Below are 6,123 nucleotides of genomic sequence, written 5' to 3'. Positions count from 1 at the left end.
GGAACACTGACTCCGTGGCTGTTGGCACGAAGCCTCCTAAAGCCAGTGTCCTAGGCCACATCTAAGGAGTCACTTCTGCAGCTCCACTCCAGAAGTGTGCGGCTCAGACAGGCCACCTCCATATGTTGTCAGTGACATGGATTTTAAAACACTTACATTGCTCTGGTGGCACAGTGCATAAGATGCTTGGCTGCTCACTAAAAAGTTGATGTTTCAAGTCCACCAACTACTCCATGAGAGAAAGACAAGGCAGTTTGCTTCTGTTAAGATTGACAGTGTCAGAAAGCCTGGAAGGGGCTGACTAGGAAAATGTGTACGGGGAATTCAAGGAGGGACGTGATGGGAGCAGGGAGGTGAGGGTGGGCAGGGCGGAAATCAGAGGGGAGCTCAATTTGGTGGGTGGAGGAAGAGGATAAAGGATATAAGAATGTTCAGTGAGGATGTGGAAAGATGGGGTAATGGCAGGCATAGTTCAATGGTGATTAATTTTATAAAATATAATTAATAGATTGACTGTATGAAACAAATGTGAACAAAGGATAGTGTGAAACACAATGTATGTTAATTTTGTATGCAAACTTACATAAAAGGATTTTTTTTAAATGTCTCTGTCTGGTAGCCTAGTGGTAAGAAGCTGAACTGTAATCCAGAAAGCAGGTGGATCAAATCCACCAGCTGCTCTGCAGGGCAGTCTCTGTCCTGTGATTAACTATCACTGAAAACTCACCGGGTGTCAGACGAGATGGAACCCAACAACAACAATGGGGAGCTCTGCTGTGTCCTATCGGGTCGCTATGAGCCAGAATCACCTGACGGCTGTGGTTTTGGATTTGGGGTTTGGTTTGCCCCCCTCACCTTCTGAGAACACCTCAGCGGTGAAGCCTCAACATCGTCTAGTTCCCAGTCTTTGAGTGTAGTCTAATCACGTGTGTTTTGTGGGAAGAGCTGTGGGCTCTCACCACTTGGGGGTGTAGTCCCTGCCAAGGGTCACCTCCTGGAACCAGACAAAGTGCTGTCCCTTTAACTCTGGGCTGAGGGACAGGTGATGCAAATGGAGTTAACAGAGACAAGAAAACTTAGCTGCTCCCCAACCCCTTCTTTTCAGGAACCAAAAGCTTCTTTATCTGTTTGCCACACAAACAAATCAAACCAGATTAAAACATTTTAGAAAACACATTTCAATCAATATATACTGATGTGGAGAGATGCTCATGGTAGTTGGATGAATGCTGAGTATCATTCACCGTCATCAACTCCATAGTGACCCTCCTCCCTCCATCAGTTTCTCAGGCTGTGGAAATGGGGGAAGAATGTCCATGTGTCCCCGCCGGGGGATTCCAGCCACCAGTGGGTTAGCAGGAAGCTCAGTATGAAGTATAACATGATCGACATTTGTTTTAAAATGTTAAAATAAACCAGTAAAACAAAAGCACCAAAGTCCCAGCACGTACTCACCACCTCACTCTACCCCCAACAGGACAGCGGGGAGATTGTAATTGGTTCAATGGGCGGAGAGGGAGGGAGGGAAGAGAGGAGGGAGATGGATGAACAGGATCTTTTTCTTTAGACACTTCTGCATTGCTTGGTTTGTTACAAGAGGCACTTCTGTCATTTTATTAAGTTTCTGAAAACAAGCAAAAATAGCCCCTACAAGAGTAAATAAACTAGTTGTTGTTGTTATGTGCTGTCGAATCTCTTGCAACTCATAGTGACCCTATGTACAAGAGCCCTAAACCCTGCTCCATCCTGCGCCAACCTCACTGTCTCCAACATACTCACTCCCACCACCCCAATCACTCATTGAGGGTCCTCCTCTCCTGCGCCGTCCCTCCACCATCCCAAACATGATGTCCCTCTCCAAGGACTGGTCCCTCCTTGCAACATGTCCAAAGCATGTTAAACGAAGCTTCAGAATCCTTGCCTCCAAGAAGCCACCCGATTTAATCCTTTTTAATCCTTTCCTGGGCAAACCTGTTTGTTCTCCTAGCAGTCCATGGCATATTCAATATTCTTCTCCAGCACCACAGCACAAAGGCATCAATTCTCATTCTATCATCCCTAGCTCTCTGATGCATAGCACGTAATTGCAAAGACTATAGCCTGGATCAGGTGCACCTTAGTTTCCAGCCTGAAGTCATTGCTCTTCAGTACTCTGGAGAGGTCCCTGACAGCTGATTTTCCCAATGCAATTCATCTCTTGATTTCCTAGCTACTGGTACCAAGAGTGTTGACGGCGGAGCCAAGTAAACTAAAACTGCTAACAATCTCAATCTCTTCACCATTCATACTGATGCTGCTAGTAGAAAAGTAAAAACAAAACAAAACAAACCTACAAGAAACTGCAGCAGGTCCCAGTTCTTTCTCCCCATGGTGCTGCCCTGTGGATATGGCTGGAATTGCACTGACAGGGTTTTCCCTAGTGACCAGCTCTCACCACCTCCATGCCCTGCCTCCGGGAGAGTCAAGTTTGCCTCGGACCACTGAGGCTGACATCAGATCCCAAGCACTCACCATGAACACTGGCACTTGCACTGTTCACCGAAACTTCTGAAGGATGAGCGAGCGCAGTGAGTGCTGGTTTGAATCCTGACTCCACCACTTCCTTCCACTGTATGACCTTGGGTGACTCATTTCACCCTGATCACTGGCTATATGCAACTGAAAGCTGGACAACGAATAAGGATGACAGAAGAATTGATGCCTTTGAGCTGTGGTGCTGAAGAACAATTCTGAATATCCCATGAAACTGGCAAAAGAACACGTGTGTTGGAAAAGGTGCAGCCAGAACGCTCCTTAGAGGCAAAGATGGTAAAGCTTGTCTCACATACAGTGGACATGTTGTTAGGAGGGACTATTTCCTGGAGAGGGACATGACGCTTGGAAAGGCAGAGAAAGGAGAGGAAGACCCTCAACCAGGTGGATTGACACAGTGACTGCCGCAATGGGCTCTAGTGTGTCAGAAAGTGTGAGGATGGCACAGGATAGAACGGGGTTCAGATCAGCTGTTCTCAGGGTCGCTATGGGTCGTACTCAACTCTACAGCATCTAAAAACAACAGCCTCAGCTTCCCCATCTGTGAGATGGGGAGCCCAGAGTTCAGTCCAGGCAATGCGAAGTGCCTAGCAAGTACTTGGCCCTTTGGGAAGACTCCATAAGTATACTCTCTGAAAGTTTCCAAAGCCAGCATGAAAATAGGTTTCTGACTGCAGACCTTATCACTAGATGAGCCCAGACTACCTGAATCCCAAGCTGGTCACCTCCTTCCTTTCCCCACAATACACAAGAAGAGAATTCAGACCTCCTGTAAGCCACCATCTGCGATGGTCCGGCTAACGTGCTGGTGACCGCATCCGTATCATTGCTGCATTTGTCATTCTCAGCGCGTGTCGTGTGCCTCTGCTTCCTACCTCACACTGTGGTGTGGTTAACATTCTACAGCAACACACAACCCTTTAAACAAGAACTCCAGTGGCGGCCCCGGCAATTGGGTCCCTTCCCGTTTCTTTTGTGCTTCACTGGCCTTTCTCGGCCCAGATGGCGGGTGCGGATCCGTGCGCGCTGCAGAGGCGATGACTAATGGGAGAGCAGGGCCGCCAGCCGCCTGCGCACAGAAGGGTGGCATCACTGTGTTTCGATTTAGCCCAGACACGAACACCCACAGACACCACCTGCGCTGACTTCTGGGAACATGGCCCTGACTCACGACGTGAAACCTCTTCCGACCAACAGCCATTCTGATCCTTGAACAAAGAGGCTCTGGGCCAACTCCAGCAGCCCTCTGGGGAGATGGCCTGACCACCCTGCCCTCGCTTGGAGTGAGAGAGGGCCCGCCCCCATCCCTGGCTGGCCTCAGAGCAGGGACAGGAAGAGAGACACAAAATGACAGACATTCCTTTTCAGCCAGACTGCAGTAGCCACCCACGGCAGCCTGGAGCAGTCTGTGCTCACAAGGCAGACGTGGGGCCGAGGGGCAGCCAGTTGCCATCAAGTCAATTCCAAGTCAAGGCAGCTCCATGTGTGTCGGAGTAGAACTGGCCTGCCCCTTGGGGTTCTCAGTGGCTATTGTTCCACGTCTTTCTTTGGCGTGTCCAGGCTGACTCAACTCTCGAAGCTTTTGATTAGCAGCCAAACATGTTCACTGTTTGCTTCACCCAGGGATTAACCACTTCTCAGAGGGCCTCGTGGCAGATTCTAAATGTGGGACACAGTGTGTGGGCCAGAACAGAATGGGTCCCTCAGGATGTACAAGGGCAGGCCAGGCCTCAGGAAAGCAGGCACAAGAGCAGCTGTGGGCCCAACGATGAGGTTAACAAGGCCTGTGTCTCTGGACCACACATTCTGGGACATGGCGGTCCTTGCATTATTGTGGTGGTGTTGTTATGTGCCGTTGAGTCGCTTGCGCCTCATAGTGACCCTATGTACAACAACCCTAAACCCTGCTCTGTCCTGTGCCAATCGCACTATCCCTGACACACCCATCCCGATTATCCTAGTCACTGAATCAATCTACCTCATAGAGGGTCTTCCTCTACTGCGCTGTCCCTCCACCCTCCCAAGCATGAGGTCCCTCTCCAAGGACCAGTCCCTCCTTACAACATGTCCAAAGTACATCAGACGAAGCCCCAGAATCCTTGCCTCCAAGGAGCAGCCCGGTTTAACCCTCTCCAGGATGAATCTGTTTGTTTTCCTAGCAGTCCATGGTACCTTCAATACTCTTCTCCAGCACCACAGCTCAAAGGCATGCTTTATGGTAACCTTTAAACCTGCTCTGTTCCCAGCAGACTGGAGCTCACAGTGGGAAATGGATAGAGATGCTGAGAGTTTTTCCAAGGATGTATGCTGCTGACCCACGTGGATGAGAATTGTCAGATTGAGGTGAGGAGGGTGATGGGTAGACATGTTGATTCAACACACCTTATCCAGTGCCCAGAGCCATGGCAGACTTGGAAGACACAGTGTGAACAAGATGACAAGGTCCCTCCAGTGCTCACAGTTTGTGCTTAATGTACATGTTTGTTGATGCTGTAAGGTGCCAGCAAGTAGAATACGACTCACAGCATCCCTATGAAGAATAGACCGAAACCCGGCCCTGTGCTGTGTGTCCCGCCCTCGCCACCACACTCAAGCCTGTCCTGCAGTGAATGAAGCTCACTGAAGAGCTTCTTGCCTGCTGACATTTTCCAGCATGGAGTCTTCGTTACGAGGACTAGCCCCTCCTGACAACATGCACAAAGTATGTGATACAAACTCCCTCTTTTTTATTCAGGACGTGAGTTACTATGATTACTGTCCCTCTGTATCCACAGGCTATGGGAGCTTGCAGAGAGCCTAAGGTCACCCCATCCGCCCCTTTGACCTCCTCACTGTGCCAGAGAAGCTCCTCTCCTGCCCTCTGACCCAGAGCCTGCTCAGGACTGACCACAAGGCATGAGCCCTTTGCTGGACACTCAGACGTAGCACCCAAAAGACTCATCCACTCATTCCAGGAGTCCCCCAAGTTTCTAAAATTATTTTTCAGTAATCATCTTCCAAGAGATGTAAACATTATCTCCCTTACACAAACCGAATTGAGGGTCAGGATCTCCTCTGTAGACTTCATGCCGAAGAACGTCTTTTTGTTCAGTTTTGCTTCCTATATGTAGAGTAAAACCTAGGAGAGCTGGAATGTAACAGGGCTGCCTTATTTTTCCAGGTCTTCAATGTTTTCTACCTTTGACAGCAAGCAATCTGGGAAAATTCTATCACTCAGTACAGTGAAAATTCTTTTGGTTTTCCTTATCTGAAAGGTTTTCCACTTTTACCCAGATTCCAGCTTTCATGGGTTTTGCAATGTTTTATATAATGCATAATTCATGAAAATATTCATTTTTCTTCCCCAAAATGAAATGAATCTACAGCCAGGAGAAGATAAAATAGATGAATGGGACCTTCTAAGAATCAAATTCCTATGCACATCCAAAAGCCCCTCCAAGAGGGTAAAAAGGGAAGCCACAAACTGGGCCAAAAAATATTTGGTAATGAATGTCTGATACGGGACTTATATCTAGAATTTATAAAATACTCAAGCACCACAACAAAATAAAGGTAAATAATCCAGTTGAAAAATGGGCACAGGATATGAAC

This window comes from Elephantulus edwardii, unplaced genomic scaffold (genome assembly GCF_000299155.1).
Source record: "Elephantulus edwardii isolate Elephantulus edwardi_28Jun2011 unplaced genomic scaffold, EleEdw1.0 scaffold00041, whole genome shotgun sequence".
Classification (NCBI taxonomy): Eukaryota; Metazoa; Chordata; class Mammalia; order Macroscelidea; family Macroscelididae; genus Elephantulus; species Elephantulus edwardii.
This window is presented reverse-complemented; position numbering follows the sequence as displayed.